Here is a 22,926-nt window from a genome sequence, read left to right on the forward strand (position 1 = left end):
CAAAAAGAAAAGGATAATTAAATGTGTAATTTGTTATAATCTCAATGATAATGAAGATATAACTTACTGAAACTTGTAGAATTTAGCTGAAGCAGGTTGTAAGTACATTATATATATTTCAGATCTAAATCCATGTATGAGAAAAGAAGAATATTGAAAATCAATGGTTTCAACTTCCAACCCAAAACGAGGAGTACAACTAACTACAGCAATTCTTCCAGAGAATATGAAAAGAGAGACCACTCCCCAGCCCGCTGTATTTGGCTAGCCATGAGTCTGGTAGTAAAACCTTGTCATCACATGTCCAGGAAAGAAAATTGATCCTTTACATTGATCACTCTAAGAAATTTAGGGACAACATTCTAAAGAAAATATTAATAAATTTAATCTGGAGATATCTAAAGAGAATAAGATATCAAGACTGGGTGTAATTTATTCCAGGAATGCATGGTTGGTTCAAAAATTTGAAAACTAAGCAATGTAATTCACCACATTAACAAAATAATGTAGAAAACCAATGTACAGTCCTGCATCCCTTAATGACAGAGATATGTTCTGAGAAACACATCATAAGGCAATTTTGTTGTTGTGTGAGCATGATAGAGTGTTCTTACACAAACCTAGATGGTATAGCCTACTACACACCTAGGCTATATGGTACTGATCTGATGGGACCACTGTTGTATAAGCAGTTCACAGTTGACTGAAAAGTCATTGTGCAGTGTATGACTGTGATAATCTTATATCATATATTATAAAATCATCTGAAAAAAATTAACATACTTTTGTAAGAAGAATAACTATCAACAAACTAGGAACGGAAAGGAAAATATTTACCCTAAAAATCTTATTTGCAAAAAATCCATAGCCAACACTTAATGATGAAATATTGATACCTTTCTAAGACTGGGATCATGGATATTTTTTATCATTGCTTCAATTCAGTGTATTGGATATCTTTGGCAGTGTAATAAAGCAAAAATGTCCCAGTAGGACTTAACATTGAAAAAAGGGAAAAAAACCCCTCCTTTATAAATGACGTGATTAGGTTTATAAAAACTTTAAGAAACCAAGAAATTATTAGAAATAAATGTGAATTTAAAAAAGTTCCTGAATAGATTTCAATATAGAGAAATCAATTTTGTTTCTGTAAACTGATAACAAACAAATGAAAGATAAAATTTGAAAAGAAAATTACAGTAGCATTAAAAACACCAAATACATGAACTAAATCTATTGAAATGTGTCAAAGACCTCTCTATTAAAAATAATATCTACTTCCGAGACAAGGTAAGGAAGACCAGAATAGATGCAGGGATACACTATGTTCATGTAGGACTCAATACGGTCAGGATTAAAATTCTTCTTTCATAGATCAACAGATTCAATCCAACTCAAAGAGCACGTCTGTGGAAATTAACAAGTTGACTCAACAAAGTATATGGAAATGCAAGAAACATAGAATAGTCAAACAATTTTGAAAAAAAGGAATAAGTGGAAAGATTTCTCTTTATATGGGTTTATTGTATAAAAATGTATTATAAATCTACACTAATTAAGATAGTATGGCACTGATGCATGATAGGCAAACAGATCAAGGTAATAGAATATCAAATTCAGAAACAAACTTAGCTTTTCATTCAATTCACTCACAACAACTGTCTCATTGCAATTTATGAGGAAAGGATCAGGGGTCAACAAATGATATTGGGTAATTTGGATAGCCATATTAAAAAAAAAAAGTCAAAGTTACTCAGCTTTCCTGGGTTTCTCCCATGTATACATGTTATCAATCTTTATTTGATTTTCTCCTGTTATTCTGTCTCATGTCAATTTAATTTTTAGCCTAGCCAGAAGGACCCAGAAGGTAGAAGATTTGCTTTCTTCCCCTACAGTTTGATGACTTGGACAAGATAAAACTTCACTGGCTGGACACTGCTTGCTCCTGGACTACTGCAGCTGAGAGATCCTGGGCCCCTGACAAGAAGTAGCAGGAGGTGAGTTCTTATCATGTCAGTGTCCTGGATCTCTGCCTGCAGGGCCCAGTGGAAGTGAGAGTGGTCAGGTCTTTTTTTCCTTTTCTAAATTTAGATTAGCAGGAGAAAATATTGATGAAGCAAGCTTCTTGGACTCAGCAACTCTAGGAAGTTTGGTTGAGTACTCATTGGTGCAGATTCTTTTTCCTCCCAGAGATAGTCACTATTTTTCCTTGTCTCTGTCTTTCTTGTCATTTGTCTTAAGACACAGGCATCTTTATAAGCCTCCTGTCTGAGAATATGCACAGGAGGTGAAAGCTGTTGCTAAGAGCATCTTGGAAGCCAAAAAAGGCCAAAATTTGGTGGGCGTGGGTTGAGCAGTTAAGAGCCATTAAGACACTCACCACCTCAAGAAGTCTCCTTTGAAAGGATAAGTTGGTCATGGAATGGGGTATATGGCACAGGTTCCCCAACTTCAAGAAAATGTCTGTGCAATGATGAGGTACTCTGTGAAGCACACATGATGCCCAACCCTATGGCATCTTCCTCCTAGGTATTACTCTGGCTCCAAGAGACCCAAGGCTCAGCTAAAGCTGTTAAGGTGCATATAAGATGAGGTTTTTTCTTTTGTCTTGTTTTGTGTCTTGAGAGCTTGGCTTTGTGACCTTTCTGGTCTCCACCATCCTGAAGATGCATGTACCAGCATGCATCTTGGAAGCCAGTCAGGTTGACTGGGTTCCAGGACACACTATCTTTGTCTGGCTGTGTCAGCTCTTAGGAGTTTGTCATAAGGGGTCCCAAGTGCTTTCATAAGGGGCCTTTGTCATCTCAACCTTCATTGCTTGTTGTTCAATGATGGCCTTTGCTCTCTTAGACCATTTTTGGGAGTCAGCTTTCTAGATCTCTCTTTGGGATGCCTCTTGCATCTATAGTTAAGCTTATTGGGATGACTCACTGTTAAGATCCTACTGGCCAGTGTGGACAGACAATGGATCATTTAAATTGGGAAAATTCAAATTGGACAAAAAATTTTTTTTGAGAGCTCTCATCATAGCTGTTTCATAGGTACCTATAAAAAGGCCACATTAAAAAAGGAAATACAAAAAAATAATAACTAACCTTAAGAACTTGACTCGGGTTACAATTAAATTGAGAAACGTAAAAGTATAAGTATTTATAAGATTATAGAGATTGGGATGTTTGAGCTAATTTTATATAAAGAGGTTACATCAACTTTGCCTGAGTATGTTTTAAAATGTCTGGCTGGGAACGCTTCCGCTATCTAAAATTATAAGGCCAATACCTATTGATCAAGTCCTAATGAAAGCTATGATTAGATGTATAAGAGTTGATGGAATTCAGATGAAATTTTGTAGGAAAAATTGATATATTTACGGGCTTCATGTAAAGTGACTGTATCTCTTTTCACCTGATTGTGTTATAGATTGTATTGTGGGGATAGACACTCTGTGTCCCTGGGGAAAAGGAACATTTCCCCTGCCTGATTGTAAGACAGCATGTAAATCTGCCCTTCAGACAGCATGGTTAAACTTACAAAAAGGAAGTCAGTAGGGTTACCTGAGCCCACACTGCATGAGGCAAAATCCAGAGACTAATGTCAGGTGCTAATAAAAAAGGATAACAAAAGCCCCCTTCCAAGGTAAACTGGTCTAAGGCTAAATTCTACACCTAGAAAGAGGGCCTTTGTTAAATGCTTTGTGCAGACTTTCAAAGGTGTGATACATTGTCCTGAAAGTTTTACAACATAAAAACCTTTTGATTCACCTTTTAAGTTAAAAATGTCCCTGATATACAGAAATAGTTGGAAAAAATGCAGCTGGAAAGGTGGGTCAACCTCTTTTTGTCATTCAAACTGTAATCCAGTTCTCTGGGGAACTGGAAGCAGCCATCTTTGGGTTGCAAATCTCTGTAAGGCCACAGGTTTGGCTCTAGAAGTGAGTCCAAAGTTTACCTGCCTTGCCAACCCAGGGTCTCCCTTGTTCCTCTCAATGCTCCAGATATTGATTGAGACAAAAATTGAGACATTAGAAACAGATAAGGCAAATACACCCCAGAAACCTCCTCTAGAAGAAAACTTGAATGCGTTCTCTGTGTCTTTATGACTGAGATCTTCTGCTCCATCTTCTCCAAGATCTAAGAGCCATTCTTTGAAATGCAAATGTTTCTCAGAAACTAAGGAGCTCTGTATTGCACCTGATTCATAACAAAAAATTAATGTCTCTGTCTGTGTCTACCTGTATGTTTATGTGTGTCTAGACTTATGTTATATATATGCTATATTTTATCTCCAGATGGTATGGCCAAAAGTAAGAGTTCTGTTTAATTGGCTTAAAATAAGCACTTACACAAATTGTTTCTAAATGTAATAGAAATGAACCCAAATGTCTTTCAAGTTAATGTGATATGAAATAATCTTTGGTAAATAAAAGCTTGTTTAATTTTGTTGGTTTGATTAAAATAGACATGCCCCCAGTTATCACATTGGATATGATGCAGACATGCAGCCTGGGTTTACTAGTCAAATAAGCTCATGTTATCCCTGTTACAAATTTATCAGCAAAAATAGCTTAGAATGATAGCTAATTTTGTTTAATGTCTCATGAAGTTTTCATGAGCAATCTGAATGTAATTATTGGGAACAAATGATTTAGATGTAAATGAAATAAGAGTTTAAACTTTTAGCAATAATTATATTAAATACAACTTCCAAAATCTCTTTGGTAACTTAAAACTTTGAAGTTTTACTAGATTAATTTAAATAATAAAAATTCATTAAATATCTAGATAATTTCCAAATAAGATAAAATAATAGACATTAATTACTAAATAGAAGTTTACCTACTTTTTGTCTTACTACAGAGAAAATAAAGGTGTTTGGTCTATTGGTAAACATGTTTTGTACTTTATTAAAAGGTTGTACTATAAAAGTAACATGTTTCTAAAAACTATGAAAACTGGTTATAAATTTGTCAAGCCACCGAATGCTAATGTAAAAAAGTTTATAGTTGCTTACTTAGTTTTTACTTAAAAGTTAAGGTTTCTAAGCGTTAAAAATTCTAATATGTGATTAAAGCTACTAAAAATTAAATAAAATATGTTTGTATTCAAGGAAAGTAACATATATGTTTTCAGTAAAGAAGGAATAAAGAATGGAAATGTTTTTGTTTGTTGGATTAAGAAAGAGAAATTTGTCCTAAAGTACTAGGAGAAAGAAAGGAGACATGAGACATATTGTGAATGAAAAAAAATTATAGAAGGTCTGTAAAAGAAAACCCATGAGAAAAAGTTTTGTACATGGTCAATTTGGCTAAGATTGAAATGAATTTAATTAAGTAAATGAGTTTTAATGTCAAAAGTTAGCTGGTGCAAAATTAAAATTTTGTCTTCTCTCTCTTAAAAAGGATAATTTTCTTGAAGTTTTAGTCTGTTCTTGGTAAAGAGATTAGGAAAGTTTTTTTCTTTGAGTAGTCTACAAGAAGGGTAGAGATTTTCTGTTTTATCAAAATAATTTTCCTATATTGTTTTTATCAGGTCTTTAATCACAGGTGCTAAGGTTTCTTTTACAGCTCTTTAATTCTCTGCATTCACCTAAAATTCTTTAATTGCCACCATGGTTAAATGGATAACTAAGCATTGTTTCATAGGGACCTATGATATTATGTGGGGAATGTTATTGATATAAGTGTTTTTAAAAATTATATAACATTCCAAAATTCTAATCTGTCCTGGTTGTAAACCATAATTCTTATTATCTTAAAGTGTTATATGTCACAGAAACAACCAAGTTTCTTTCTCAATTGTCATTTTTAAGTATTTCGTCATTTACAGACAGTTTTATTTTACTCTGCTTTTACAAATGTTCTCATCTTTAGAGAGAGATTCATGGAAAGGACTCTGACACTTATTCTAAAATACAAGTTTCTGACAAACTTTCAGATTATAAAACTGAACTGGGTAACAAATTACAGAACTCTAACAGAGAAGCTGATGACTTCATGAAACTACCAGCAAGGATCAAAATCAAGAGTTGATTATACGGGACTGAATGAACTGATGAAGATGATTATAAGTCTTATGACTTTTCATTTGAAATAGTGTTTATTTTTTTAAATGTTTTTTTTTCAGATTTAAGGAAAGCTTTTTCTCTTTTCTCTTAAGCAAATTATGACTTCAAGCAATTTTGTAAATTATACTTTTGTAAATAGAATTGAAATATTTATCTTTTTATCCCTATATGATCTCTCCAGAATTTGAAAACTCTTAATGAGTAAGTATTGCTATTTTCATGATAATATACTTATTTGCTTAAGTTCTATAAGAATCTGTTCTCTTTATAACAGGACACAATTGGAAACATTTGTTATATTATCAAGGCTTTGACTGGAATGTCATATTTGAGAGAAACATGCATAGACTCAGACATGACAAGACGGCTTTTGAGAAACAAAGATTGGACTTTATGGAATTATGCCACTTAGAAATATTGGCCTGTTACCTTGTTCACAGGGTTCCCAGCAACTCACCAGGTAAGTAAAGAGAGTCACTTATCTGGCAGTTGCAAGAAACCTCAATATTTTGGGGAACTTCAAAAGAAGAGAAGAATTCACCCAAATCTGTAGGTATTATAACCTTTGTATGATAAGTCTTGGCTTTCCTGGACTTGAGAAGCCTTTAAATTTCAATTTGAGATTCCTTATAAAAAGTTTCAGGAATGCAGATTTAAAAGAGTCTATATCAGTTGCTATTCTTGCTATACTTATGTAAATAATTGGGCCAAATTTATTGAAACTAGACTTACTTTACAAACCAATTAGTCTTAGTTTGGCTATCTTTCATAAAAACGAGGTTGATTTTAGAGAAAAAAACCATATTTCATTAAAAACTATAGTACACATTTGTGGATATTAAATCCTAGTTCTGTTAATTGTCTTTGAGGTTTTTGTTTTCTATTTGTAAACTGGACTGGATCCTAAATTCCTCTAGTCTCCCAAAATATCTGACTCCAAATATCCAACTAATATTTTCCATTATTTCCATCATTTTCATGTGAGATCATTGAGAACTGAAACCACCCTTGTTTCTGAAGTCCTGCAAACTGAAACTAGATAACTTGATGTAAACTTGCAAAGGTCATCATGATAACATACCTGTTGCTGTGTAAGCCGCTCAAAAGGATATCTGAATACTCAATGACATCATCAGAGACATTTCAAACTTCAAAAGATGCTTCAACACTGACATATAAACGTTTTCTTGGCTGGCTGCCCCCTGGGTTCAGAAACTGATTTATAATTTCCTCCAACCATTAACTTTATTTTTATTTTTCTTTCAATACAGATGTTTCTTATTAAATACCTGATTACTTGCTTCCACAATATAAGACTAGTTTTGGGAGCCCACCTGCATCTTTGCCTCCTAAAATGAATTCAACTGGACTGATCTATGATCAGGACTAAGAAATGTGTTCTGTGAGATGATACATCATGGAGCAATCTACCAGCTCTGCTTTTAGTATATGAATCTTACAGAGAAGTTTCAGAGGAGGGAACTGATTGGGTTCAGGGCAGGGTTCCCCAAGATGCACCACTCTGGTATGTTGATTATTTCAAGCTCAAGACAATAAAGGCTCAGAAGACTCAGGAAGAACATTTAACCTTCCCTAAACTGCCTGAAAGAATTTAACATAGAAGTCCTGTTCTGGGAAGGAGCTAATAATATAAGATAACTGTAATGAGATGTAAAATGTGTCTCTCAGATCACATTGCCTAGTTGGCCCACTTGCATTTCCATCTCCATGCAAATTGCCTCCCACCCTCTTGAAGAATCCCAAACCACGACCCACAAGACCCTCATATGTCTTTAGCTGAAGATGATATATAAGCTGGCAGCTTGGCAATTTCAGTGAGTTGCTCAGTTTTCCTGGTCTCTCCCATGTATACATGTTATAAAGCTTTGTTTGATTTTTCCCCTGTTTAAAAAAAAGTCAACCTTTACACCTACCTAATAATATAGACAAAAATCAGTTTGATTACAGACCTAAAAGTATAAAATGTAAAAAATATGTAAATGTAAATAAATATGATATGGATATCTCTCCAGCATTTCTACCACTTCAAATATACCCTACAGGAATACTGATACATATTCATTAAAAGATATTTAACAGAATATCGATAACAGCACAATTTACAGTAAATTCAAATAGGACAAAAGGCCAAACATCCATATAGAGCAGAATGGACTAATAATTTGTGGTATATTGATAGAACATGTCACACATAAAAGGGCACATGCTGTATGACTCAAAGAATTGGAAGCAAGAATCCAGTGTTCATTGCAGAATTGTCAACAGCCAAGACATGGAAACAACTTTAAGGCTCATCAAAAGATGAATGAATAAGAAATTTTGACACATACATATTACAACGGAATATTATTCATCCTTTAAAAAGAGGAGAATCCTGCCATATGCAACAATTTGGATGAACCATGACTTTTAGCCAGTCATAAAAGGATAAATATTTCATGAGTCCACCTATATGAGGCATCTAAAATATTCAGACTCACAGAAGCAGAGAATAAAATGGTTGTTGCCAAGGGCTAGGGAGAAAGGAAAATGGGGAGTTGTTCAATGAGTGAATTTTCAGTTATGCAAGATGAAGAAGTCCCAGAGATCTGTTGTACAACATAGTGTCTATAGTTAAGAACATTGTATTTTATGCTTGAAATTTTTTTCAGAGAGTAAATCTCATGTTAAGTGTTCTTACCACAATAAAAAATATTTGAAAATTAAAAATAAAATACTTTCTGTAACTTTTGATACGCCTAAATATCTCAGCAAGCATTTTTTGTTATGGCTTATTTTTTAAAATATATACTGTATTTTATTCTGATATTAAAAGTAGTCCTCCTAGGTTAAGATAAAATTTTGAAAATTATGTTTTTATAAATTTATCTCTCAGAGGGTATCACTGTTAGTTTTATTTGTGTGTGTGTGTATGTGTGACTGGTGTCTGTGTGTGACCATTGGTATATACATAAAATATGTTTTCTCTCTAAATGAGATTACATTTTAATCTATTCCTTTCATATTATGAATATTTCTCATTTTTAGATATTATAAAGACATACAAAAGTATGTTTATAATATAAACATATAGGCGTAACATGTACATACGTAAATATATGTATTATATATGGATATTTAGGATTCATCATGAATATAAACTCATACGACTATTCTTGATCATGTTTATTTTCTCTGGAATGGCACTATGTGAGAGTTCTTTTAAAATTTTACTGTTAAACTTATCTGTAAATAAAATAATTTCAAACTGGAAGGCGAAAGTATATTTTTATATCAAATATTTAATTACAATTATTTTTAATAGAACATTTGAAACTTTTACCATATGTTTGTTTTTCTTTTTATTTTATCTTTCATTTTTACACTTTCATATAGCATCATTATTTTTAAAGTTTATATAATATATACTTATACATACATATATTCAGAGCTTTCAATGAATCAGATTGCAGCATATATTTTCTCAATTTCCTATTTATTTTTATTTTTGATAGTAATATTTGAATTTTATGCAATATAAATTATCAATTTTCTGTTTTATTATACACATGTTTGAGTTTATGCTTACTATAGGCTCACCCTGAAAGTAGAAAATATTCCATATTTTATTCTAGTTCATTTGCCTATATCTTAAAAAATACTGATATAAGGTGGCACAGAAAATTGTAATCCCTTTCCATTTAATAGGCAAAGGAAATTGTTCCTTTTCATTCTCTTGAATATTCTTGACCAGAGTCAAATCAAGAGAGATTGTATCAACTTAATTCTATAGGCAAGAGAAAAGCCAACATAGGACACAGAGGAATAGAAAAGGTTAAACCCAAGGGCAGCCCAGAAGGCCAATGAGCGGCATCCAGAGGCTCTCAAATCTTAAAGCGCTGACAGGCAATAAAGATAGCCTCCATGACCTGTGCACAACAGTGGGAGTTTCCAGGCCAAATGGAGCAGCTAGATTCAGTCTGAAATAATTATTTGGCTCTTTTTCCATTTATAGAAATCTGGCCAGTGCTGACCATATATCATACGCACCAGCCAGTTTTCAGGAGGCAGAATAAGCAAATACTCAATAGATTTTAGAAGCCACTATGGTGAGGGTGCTGAGAGAAATCCACTGGACTTAGCGATCTTTTGGAGGATAAAGGAAAGCTAAATTTTAGGTCTACACTGACATTCAGTGGTTATCACAGGGTGCATTGACACACAAAAATGCAGCTTATAGCTCTTTGCATGTTGGACTAAGCTCTTGAAAAAATCTCTCTCTGACAAAATTGACAAAGGAATGAAGTCAGGGGGTCAAAAATATTAGAATAAAAGCCAAGATTGGAAGAGGCATTAAGGAGTGTTAAAAAGCAGCATTTATGTGAATAGTGGTTGGTTAGATATCTTCAGTAACTGCCTGTCTTTTCTCTTCACTATTAGTCATACTCTTTCACTGTTTTGCATGTAATTTTCATGACGTCTGGTCTCTGTGTGCAAGAGAACTGAGGAGACCCCAGGTAATGCAGTCTTGCACCGAGGGTCATTCCCTTTCTCTGTGAGGCAGATGGAATGAGGTGCGAAGTGACCCATCCAACCAAGGATTATGAGGAGTGATGTCTGTGCTATAGTCTATTAATCTTCAACGTACATCTGGTCCATCCCTGTTTCTAGGGCATTGCCTTTTCAGAGTTTTGACTGAGAGCCCTGTGAGTCGTTTATGCTCATCATTGAAAAACTGAGGGCAATTCAGTTCTTCCCTTCAGAGTTTTTTTTGTCTTGTCTTGTTTTGTTTTTCATTAACTAATAGACTTTATTTTTTTGGAGCAGTTTTAGATTTACAGAAAAATTGAGCAGCAATTAGTGAAAGCTATCATAAACATTCTCTCCCCTCTGTGCACAGTATCCCCCACTGTTAATGTCTTTGCCATTAGTGTGACAAATTTGTTATTATTGGTGAATGAATCTGATGCATTATTATTAACTAAAGTCCATAGCTTCTGTGAGGGCTCACTCTTTGTGTTGTACACTCTATGGGTTTTGACAAATGTATGATATCATCTAACCACCACTAAAGTATTGTACAGAATGGTTTCGCTGCCCAAGAAGCCAGTCTGCTCCATCTATTCATTCCTCCCTCCCTCTCCCTACACCTTTGGCAAACACTGCTATTTTTACTGTTGCTATAATTTGTTTTTTCCAAAATATCGTACAGTTGGAATCGTACAGTAAGTAGACTTTTCAAACTGACTTCCTTCACTTAGCAGCATGCATTTAAGTTTCCTCGGGCTTTTGTGGCTTGACAGCTCATTTTTTCCAATAAATGATAGTTTCTGCTGCTTTACATCGCAGGCTCCGGCAAAACAGTTTCTTTTGAGATCGGTGTTTGTGAACAAAATGCTCCTGGCGTGTTTCAAAATGGCTCCTGACTCCCTCCACCCTCTTGCTGGAAGAACAAAGTTTTTCTGTAATCTTCATTCCAACAACCTAGTGGGGTCCTGAAAGTGAAATTCACAAAGTGTTCACCCCCCTGCACAAGGCTGGGCCCCAGGATTTTTTCTCTCTCAGGCTAGTCCAGCTCGATCTCTAGCAAGTAGTCAGTTGCCCCATAAATGTTCCCATGATGCTCCAGTAATGACTTGTTTCCAGTAAGCTGTGATTCTCTGTGTTGGTCTGCATCTCCTTGCCCGCTAACCTCAATACTCTGATGGATCCAAGAAGAATTGTTGGGTTTTAGTTTGCACAGCTTTTTTCTTATTGTCAGGATGGGGGTGATAACTTCCAAGCTCTTTATATGTCATACCTTCAGAGCTTTTAATCTTCTGCCTGATGTAGCTTCAAGTTGTGCCAAATACTTTAAGGCAAATATTAGCCATGTCTTTTGAGTCAGGCCACCATCTTTTTTTCTTTGTTTCCTAAGCACTGGAAAACTTTTGAAATGCTATTGTGATTTTAAGATGTATTTGACCTAATGGTTCAGTCTCCTATGCAACTCCAGAATCCAGCAGCCCCCCACTGGGGAAATGTGGCTGTGCGCTGAACGCCCGCTAATCAACTTTGTAGCTCTAAACCTGCAAGACCACTGAGAGCTTCCTTCATTTTTCTTTCAGTGGACAGATTTCCTCTGACTGTTCAAAACTTCCACACTAAATGAGCAAGGAGCCGCAGGAAAAACGCCCTTTGATGACCAACATACCTTCAGTCCTCTCTGAAATTTTGATTCTTCTAGTCCTCATTGCTTTCTAACAGCTTTACAAGGTACATTTTTGAGGTTTTCCCAGCTTTTATAGATTTGTTGCAACAGGGTCGTTGACTTGCCATGGCCCACTCTATCTAACATATAAATGGAATTTTCTCTTCTGCTGTTCTTTTCAAGCAACATCATGTGATCATTATCATGAAAATAATTACAGCTAACGTTTATTAAGCACTTGATACTTTTCTTTTTTTTCAGTTTGAGAAATAATTGACATACATTGCTGTATACATTCAAAGAGTACAGCATAAAGGGTTTGATTTACATATATTGTGAAATGAATATAATAGGTTCAGCTGACATTCATCATCACTGATAGATACAACAAAAAGAAAAGAAAGAAGAAAAAAAGAAAAAAATTTCCCCTTGTGATTAGAACACTTAGGTTGACAACTTTCCTATGTATCATACAGCAGTGTTGACTAGAGTCATTATGTAGTACATTACATCCTTAGTGCTTATTTATCTTATAACTGGAAGTTTGTACCTTTTGACCACCTCTGTCCAATTTCCCTTCTTCCCACCCTTCATCTCTGGTAACCACAAGTCTGATCTCTTTTTTTATGAGTTTGATTTTTTTTTCTTAGATTCCACATATAAGTGAAATCATATAGTTTTTGTCAAACCCTGTCTGTCTTATTTCACTTAGTGTAATGTCTTCAATGTCCATTCACATTGTCACAAATAGTAGGATTTCCTCATTTTTTATAGCTGAATAATATCCCATTGTGTTAATATATCACGACTTCTTTATCCATTCACCCTTTGCTGGACACTTAGGTTGTTTCCATGTCTTCCCTGTTGTAAATAATGCTGCAATGAATATGGGAGTGCAGATACCATTTTGAGTTAGTCTTTTTGTTTCCTTTGGATAAATATCCAGAAGTGAAATAGTTGGATCATATGGAAGTTCTATTTTTAATTTTTTGAGGACCCTCATACTGTTTTCCATAGTAGCTGCACCAATTTATATTTCCACCAACAGTGCAGTAGGGGTCTCTTTTCTCTATATCCATGCCAGCATTTGTTATCTCTTGTCTTTTTGATAATGGCCATTCTGACAAGTGTGAAGTGATATCTCACTGTGGTTTTAATTTACATTTCTCTAATGATTACTGATGTTGAGCACCTTTTCCTGTAACTGTTGGTTTTTCATATGTCTTGTTTGGAAAAAATGTATATTCAACTCCTTTGTCCATTTTTTAATTGGGTTATTTGTTTTCTTGCTAGAAAGTTGTATGAGTTCTCTATATATTTTGGATATTAACCCTTTATTAGATATATGTTTTGCAAATATTTTTTCCTATTCCATAGGTTGTCTTTTTACTTTGTTGATGGTTTCTTTTTCTGTACAGAGCTTCTTAGTTTGATGTAGCCCCACTTGTTTTTTATTTTGTTGCTTGTGCTTTAGGTGTCATATCTAAAAAATCATTACTGACACTTATATAAAGGAGTTTTCTTCCTTATTATTATTCCTTTGTTTTCTTCTAGGAGTTTCATAGTTTCAGGTCTTACATTTAAGTATGTAATCCATTTTGAGTTAATTTTTGTGAGTAGTATAAGATAGGGGTCCAGTTTCATTCTTTTACATGTGAATATCCAATTTTCCAAGGACCATTCACTGAAAAGACTATCTTTTCCCCATTAAGTATTTTTGGCACCCATATCAAGTATTAGATGACCATTTATGCATTGGTTTGTTTTTGGGCTCTCAATTCTGTTATGTTGGTCTATTTGTCTGTTTTTGTTCCAGTACCACACTATTTTCATTACTATAGCTCTATAGTATAGCTTGAAATCAGGAATTGTGATGCCTCCTGATTTGGTCTCCTTTTTCAGGATTTTTATGGAGATTCAGGGTCTTTTGCATTTCCATATAAATTTTAGGAGTGGTTTTCCTATTTCTGTAAAAAATGCCATTGGAATCTTGATAGGGATTAGGTTGAATCTATAGATGGCTTTTGGTAGCAGTGACATTTTAACATTAATTCTTCCAATCCAAGAACACAGGATATCTTTTCATTTATTTGTATCTTCTATTTCTTTCATCAATGTCTTATAGTTTTCAGGGCAGAGATCTTTCCCCTCCTTGGTTAAATTTATTACTATGTATTTTGTTGTTTTTGATGCTGTTGTTAATGGGATCAATTTCCTTTGGATTCTTTTTCAGAAAATTTCTTGTTAGTGTGTAGAAACACTACTGATTTTGGTTTGTTAATTTTGTATGCTGCAACTTTACTGAATCATTGATAAACTCTAATAGATTTTTCGTGGAGTCTTTAGGATTTTCTACAGATAAAATCATCTTATCTGAAAATAGAGACAATTTTATGTCTCCTTTTCCTACTTGAATATCTTTTATTTCTTTTTTTTAGCCTGATTGCTCTGGTTAGAATTCCAGTACTATGTTGAATAGGAGTGGTGAGAGTGGGTACTCTTGTCTTGTTCATGATCTTAGAGGAAACGCTGTCAACTTTTTACCCACAAGAATGATTTTAGCTGTGGGCTTGTCATATATGGCCTTTATTATGTTGAGACATGTTCCTTATATTCTAATTTGTTGAGTTTTTCTTATAAATGGATGATGAATTTTGTCAAGTGCTTTTTCTGCGTGTATTGAGATGATCATATGATTTTTTTTCTTTCAATCCTTCAATGTGTTATATCACATTGATTGATTTGTGGATGTTAAATCATCCTTGCATCCCAGGGATAAATCCCATTTGATCATGGTGAGTGATCCATTTAATGTGATGCTGAATTTGGTTTGCAAATATTTTATTGAGAATTCTTGCATCTATATTCAGCAGGGACATTGGCCTGTAGTTTCCTTTTCTTATAGTGTCCTTTTCTGGTTTTGGTATCAGGATAATGCTGTTGTCATAAAATGAGTTTGGGAGTGTTCTCTCCTTTTTGATTTTTTGGAAGAGTTTGAGAAGGATTGATGTTAATTATTCTTTAAGTTTTTGGTAAAATTAACCAGTGAAGCCATCTGGTCCTGGACTTGTCTTCCCTGGGAGATTTTTGATTACTGATTCAATCTTCTTACTAGTAATTTATCTATTCAGATTTTCTATGTTTCCTGATTTAGCCATGGTAAGTTGTATGTTTCTAAGAATTTTTCCATTTCTTCTAGATTGTCCAGTTTGTCGGCTTTGTATTTGTTTATGGTAGCTTGTTATGATACTTTGTATTTCTGTGCTTTCAGTTGCAATGTCACCTTTTCATTTATAATTTTGCTTCTTTGGGTCCTCTCTCTTCTCTTTAGTAGTCTAGCTAAAGGATTGTCAATTTTGTTAATCTTTTCAAAGAACTAACTCTTAGTTTGGTTAAGCTTTCTACTGTTTTTCTGTTCTCTATTTCATTTATTTCTGCCCTAATCTTTATTGTTTCCTTTCTTCTTCTAACTTTGGGTTCAGTTTGACTTCCTTTTTCCAATTCTTGAAGACATAGAGCTGGGTTATTTATTTGAGATATTTCTTGCTTCTTAATGTAGGCATGTATTGCTATGAACTTCCCTCTTAGAATTCCTTTTGCTTCATCCCTTAAGTTCTGGAATGTTGTATTTCCATTTTTGTTTATCTCAAAAAAATTTTTATATCTTCTTTGAGTTTTTCTTTGATCTCTTGGTTGTTCAGGCAGCATTTGTTTCTTTTCATGATTTTAGAGTTGTCTTGTGATTTTTTTTGGCTTCCACCATTTCTTTTGATGTATGCTTTTTCTCTCTCTCTGCATTTAAGACTTATTTCTTGTTTGTGATTTCTAGACATTTTCTTATGATCTTATTTCCTCTGAATTTATACCACCTGCAGTGTGCACAACACTTGAATTGAATTTGTGAGTTGCTAGTTAATGGCTTACATCAGACTTTGAAAATTTTCAACCACTATCTCTTCAAATATAACATGTCCAATCCTCTCTCATGGGCTTTTAGAATTCCATTTATGTGTATGTCAGATTATTTTACAGTGTTCCAAGTATTTTATTCTTTTATTTATTTTCCCTTTAAAAAAAAGTCCCCATGCGTATTAGTTTCTAGGGTTGCAGTAACAAATTACCACAAACTAAGTAGCTTAAAACAACAGAAATTATTCTCTTGCAGTCCTGAAAGCTAGAAGTCTGAAATCAAGATGTCAGCCAGGTTGATTCCTTCTGAGACTTCTGTTCTATCCCTATCTCCTAGCTTCTGGTGACAGCTGGCAATCTTTGGCTGGTAGATTTATCCCTCTGAGCTCTGCTCCATCTTCTCATGACATTCTCTTGCCTCTGTGTCTTCTCTCCATGTCTCTCTTCTCTTCTCATGTGAACACTGGTCATATTGGATTAGCCAGTGCTGGTGGTCTAGTGGTTAAGATTTGGCACTCTCACCACAGCCTGGGTTTGTTTTTTGGTGAAGGAATGCCCCCCACCCCGAATCTGTCAGTTGTCGTACTATGTTGGCTGTGTGTTGCTGTGATGCTGAAAACTCTGCCACCAATATTTCAAATACCAATAGGGTCGCCCACGGGGGATAGGTTTCAGCAGAGCTTCCAGACTAAGAAAGAGCAGGAAGAAGGACCTGGCCACGAACTTCTGAAAAAATTGACCATGAAAACCCTATGAATAGCCGTGAAGCATTGTTTGATATGATATAGTAGTAGAAGGTGAGAAAATGGCACGAAAATACTAGACAAGTTTCCACCCTGCTGTACACAGGGTCACTAGGAGTTGAAATTGACTTGATGACACTAGCAACAACATATTGGATTACAGGCCCACTCTGCTCTTCTATGGCCTCATCTTAACCAATTATATCTTCAATGATCCTATTTTCAAATAAGGTCACATTCTGAGGTACTGGGGATTAGGACTTCAGCACATCTCTTTTGGGGAGTCACAATTCAACCCAGAGCGCAGTGCTTCAGTTTGCATATTTTCCCTTGACTTGTCCTCTAGTTGAATAATTCTGTCTTCTGCTCTTTAAATCTTATGTTAATTGCAATTCTGAAAGTTGCCTTTGATTTTTTTAAATAGATTCTAGTTCTTTGGTGAAACATTCCGTACATTTCTTTTTTCCCATTTCTGTACTATTTTTTAACATATAATTATATTTATTTTAAAGTTCTTGTCTACTAACATCAATATATGGATCACATTTATTGCCTATTTTTGCTCTTGGCTTTTGGTTTGTATCATGCTGTGCTTTGCATTCTTGGTGATTTTTGTAAAATCCAGGACACTACGTAAAAATAATTTTAGAGTCTTTCTTTGGATGGGTTCTCTAGAAATAAAGCCTGAAACAGAAAGCTTGTCAAGAAAATCCCATAATAAAATCAATGAAGCAGAATAGGGAAAGGAACAGTTGAGTGAACATGTGGCTTCTAGTGATGTCTAACCTTATCTCGATCCATAGGGAAGGTCTCAGGAGTATGCACTGAACCATAGTGTTGGACCCATTTGAGGAAACAGGCCCGACTTTTGTACCTTTGAATAAGATAGTCATGAGCTATGTTTTGATGCCCTGAGAAGAGGATATAACTTCCTAGAAAGGGAATCTTTCATTAGCCAAGGGAAATTATTTGGGAAAGTAGGATTTCTGTTAAGTAATAGCAAATAATCCTATCAGCAGTTAGGGATGTGGATATCAACTTCTTAAGGATGGTGTGACACCAAAATATCATTTATTACAGTGAAAGCTCATATTTCCCAGCCACATAACTTCAGAATTTGGCAAATGTCTTAAGAAGGATATGTAACACTGTATATTGGAAGCCTCTATAGTTTCCTTTACTTTTCTCTCTAACTCATGAGATCAACAAAAACCCTAAATATTTTGATCCCCCAGCATAGTTCTGCTCCGCCCAAGTACATCCATATTCTAAGCTTCTTGACAATGATGAAGATCAGCAAATATCCCCGGGAAAATGTGGCTGCAGATTCTCAGCTCACCACTATGGTTCTACCTCTCCAGAAACTTAACTCCTCTCTTACTTTATTTCTGATGTCTTTATTTTATTTTTCTAGTTTTTCTGTTGTTAATGAGAAGAATATTAGTCTGCAGCAAATTGCTCCATCCTATCCAGAAGCAAATTTTGAATATTTTAAAAAGTTGTCTCTTAAATGGAAGTTCCTGTGCTATGTTACATTTCCTGTACCAATTATTTGATCATAGGATAGGGCAAGTCAGTGAAATAAATAGCAATACTATGGAGCGTCAGAAAGTAGAGATTAACTCTTATTTAGGGGAAAGAAAGATGACAAACAAAATGTAACATTTGTTCCAGGCTTTACAGATTTGGAAATATTTCAGTAAAAGTAAAAGTAAACACTCTAAGCAAAGAGAATAGAAGAAGCGAAAACATAAAGGTAGACAGATAGAGTATGGACAGGCTGTAGACATATAGGGTATGGGCAGTTTATTTCTTGTAAAACATTGCCCAAGATATATAGTAAATATTAATGTATACTTAATATTAAATATTTGGGTTGGCCATGTTAATGTAAATGGGTTATAAAAATGAGAAAAAATTAAGTGAATATCTTAAGGCAAAAATTATCTTTCTATTCATTGCATGTTCTTGGTTATGAAAAAAATCTCACCCTCATTTTTTATAAACTTTAAAAAAAATTCAATTATCAGAATACTATTTTTTAAGAGTTTGCCCAATTAATTATGCCTGACGGGAGCAGTAGAACAGGGTTGTAATGGAGATGATTCTTCCCGGGAGAATGGAGTTTCTTTGGGTGAGATCCTTGTACACGACTTTTCCCTAAGGCACAGGGCCCTCACTCCTCTAGGAAATAATTATGGAAAGCCCAAGAGTAAGAAGAGTGGCATGATGACAGAGATCAGTGGTAGACTAAGCATAGCTCATGTTATTGTAAGACTTACTCTAACTTAAAATATTCTAGCATTTTTTAAAAATACACCAACTGATTTCCTGAAAAATGAATAGGAAATTTCCCCAAACTTCCTACCTACTTTTACCAACCTTTGCAAACACCTTAGTGTTGATGTTATAGAAATAATAAAGTTTACACTGAAAGGAACCCGACAGGTCACATCATATTAATTTGCTTTTTCAAATTATATTGCCTTGAGTTACAAAGATGCAAATAATATTTACCATAAATTATTTAAGAAATTTAATTCTGTCTGAAAGTAATCAGTACATTGCAAACAATAAAATACTAGAGATGAATAAATTAGCTGGCAATTATGTACGCAGCCGGCCTTCCACATCAGTGGGTTCCACAATCAAGGATTCAACCAACTGCGGATTGAAAGCCTCAAGATGCTTGTGTCTGCACTAAATATGTGCAGACTCTTTTTCTTCTTATCATTCCCTAAACAATGCAATCTAACAGCTAATTACAGAGCATTTGCATTGTATTAGGTTTTATCTAGAGATGATTTAAAGTATTCGGGTGGATGTGGGCAGATTATGTGCAAATACTACACCATTTCATATAAGGGACTTGAGCATCCAGGGATTTTGGTATCCAGGGGGTTCCTGGAACCAACCCCACCGTGGATACCAAAGGACAACTCTAATGGTATTCTTTAGGAAGTCGAGATCTTCCTCATCAAGAAGAATACAACTTCAAGGAGTTATGTACCAATATACTTTTTTAGTATTTCTTGCTAAGGAATGACTGTGAGAAAAATTGAGTGAATAAATAATTAACGTAAATTTAAAGTAAAATTTAGTGCAAGCACATCTAAAATAATGAGTAAAAAATCATACAATATAAATCAATAAGGATTTAAATAATTCAATGGTAAGAGCGTATGTCTACAAACTATCGAATAGGCTGCTACAGTTAATAGCCAAGGAGAAGGATGATCTAGGAGGCATCATTTTCCTTGAAAGTTGTTCAACTTTTCACAAATTATACAACTAAAAAAACCCTTAGGAATTATACATTTGTGGTGTAGATTGTGATGATGATTTTACATGTGTACACTTATCTTCAAATTCATCAAGTTGTATACATTGAATAGGTATGTATTTTTATATGTCAATTATGGTCTCAATAAAGTGGTTTAAAAAAAAGCTGGTGGTGGTGGAAGCAGTTGACACCCTCCACACACATATACCACAGACTTATTTTATTCAATAATGAAAGATCATTTAGAATCATAAAAAAAGGAATTCTATTTGAAACGATGTAAATATTTTCCTCTACATAGCCAAACTATTGAACAGTTTGGGTGTCCCGCAAATTATGAGAAACACGTCTACATGTCTCTGTGCATGCACCCATTTCAATATTTCTCTTAAACTGAACTTTTAATAAAATAGCAAGCAAGTCACCCGGGAAATGTTATTTTAAACAAATGATGCATTTTGGCAAATAACATTTATTGAAGTATCAGATTCATATTACTACTTTAAATTTAGGTTTATTTCCATTCTCAGACTTTTCATCACTTTCTCCTTTGTTCAGTTAGAACACTTAAACAGAAAAAAATAAATTTTTTAGGATATAACAAAATGTGCATCAAAATGCCTTCATAAGCATCGCACTACAAAAAGAAGCATGTGAACACTTAAATATAGTAAAATCCACAAATATATTCTAAGAAATAATGGAGATAGATAAATCAGAAGTTACCTCTGAGGATGAATCCTAGTACTGCCACCTTATATGAGAGTATGATAAAAAATGTCACTGCATTTTGATTTATATCAAGTAAAGTTGTCATATAGTAAATATGGGTACCAGATATTTGTTCAAGTAATCATTGATTATTGTACTATATTTTCATTTTCTAACTAGAATATTTCATAGCTTTAGTTATGTATTCTCTCAAGAGTTAAATTATTCTATATCTTTTTAGTAATAAATGATTAATATTGTACATTTTTGGTTATATATAATAAAATTGCTACTGGAAAAGTTACAAAAGATAGTAATGAAAACAATTTGCATGTGACCTCACCATAGTCTTAACAATTATCAATTTTAAGTGAAACTTGTCATAAATATCTCTGTGTGTACAAGTTTATGAAAAATTTATCATTCTTTGTGCTTATCCTGTAGTGAGACTTTACTATCAAACATGATATCATGAATATGTCCATGCTTACAAATACACTTTCACAATGGTTTTTTAATGTTTGCTAAGTAAATAGCAAAATTTATTGAACCAATCCTATTTTGTATTCTTAAATTACTTCATTTTCACTATTATTAAAAAGTAATATCACCACAACTAAATCATGAATAAGTGTTAAAGTTCATTGCTAACTATTTTCTTAGGAAGTTAATCTTAAGCAAGTGTTATAGTTTATACGGGTACAGTTATGCTACTTTTATGGTGCATGTGTGTGTGTGTGTGTGAGAGAGAGAGAAAGAAGGATGAAGAATAAAGACAGAGAGACACGCAGAGACAGAAAGGCAGATGGACAGAGAGAAAGACATTAACTAATTTTATTTGAGTCCAAAATTATTCATCTAACTGACTTTTTTCCTTACATTTTTTTCATTTATTGCATTAAATAAGGCTAAATGAGTGACCATTAATTGTGTGGAAATAGAATTTTCCTTTAAGGGAATGTATTCGATCTGTAGGGAGACAGGGTAGATTTTTAAAATATATTTTAGGCATCTATGTTTTGGCAGTTTTTCAAAATTTATCTTGTGTTGGAATTATTTTTCTCATTAAAGAAAAGTAGTCTTGTGACAATGGAAGCTTCCTTTGTAAATAAGTACGTTAAATTGTGCTGCATTTGCAGGCTTATGAGTAATTATAGGATTAATGGTGGTAATTATTTTTAAAACAAAGAATTGGTATTTATTATGGTTCTTAGATGAGATATTCTGGTTTACAATCTGTAACAATAAACTTATGACTCTACACTATTGCACATAGAGGGAAAAGGTGATACTTTGCAGGTTAATTCTGTCTGCTAAAAAACTTGTAGTCAGTTACATTGTTACATGAGTGTTATGTTTTATTTATAATTATTATTTTGTAGCTTGGGTTCTTTTATTATACCTTGGAAATTAAGCTTTATAATTTTCCATATGTAAAACAGATTTTCTATATTCTCTCTGAAATTTGAACATTTGTTTAAGCCCATTAGAAATAACTAAATATTTCGAGTAACTATTCACTATTTATTTGGATGTCATTGAAAATCTCTACCATACTTTCAAATACTAGAATGGAAATATAGACTTTTCTTAGGTGCATGAAGCAGTAGAAAACTGAACTTGCTTTGTGCTTCCAACTCAAGTAAATGTAATGCAAAAGAACTTCATAAAAGAGATGGTGACTATCAGGAATAATTGGCGTATCCACATACCTCAAAGGGTACTTCCTTGATTGGCAAACCAACCAGTGAGGACTATTTTCAGCATCAACCATTTCTTTCAGTAACAGGGTCTCTAGACATTTTAACCTACTGATTTAAAAGGAAGAATCATGACCTTTCATAGAGCAGAAAGATCACTTAGTCATTTGTAAGAATAACTGAATTCAAGTTTCAGCTCTGTTCCATATGAGCTTTATAATATTAGTCTCAATTCATAATTTTTACAACAATTAAACTAACATGTTAAATAGAAAAACTAGCATCTTTATTGTTACACTGATATCACAGATGTGAGATTTTAAAATT

This window comes from Equus asinus, chromosome 5 (genome assembly GCF_041296235.1).
Source record: "Equus asinus isolate D_3611 breed Donkey chromosome 5, EquAss-T2T_v2, whole genome shotgun sequence".
Lineage (NCBI taxonomy): Eukaryota > Metazoa > Chordata > Mammalia > Perissodactyla > Equidae > Equus > Equus asinus.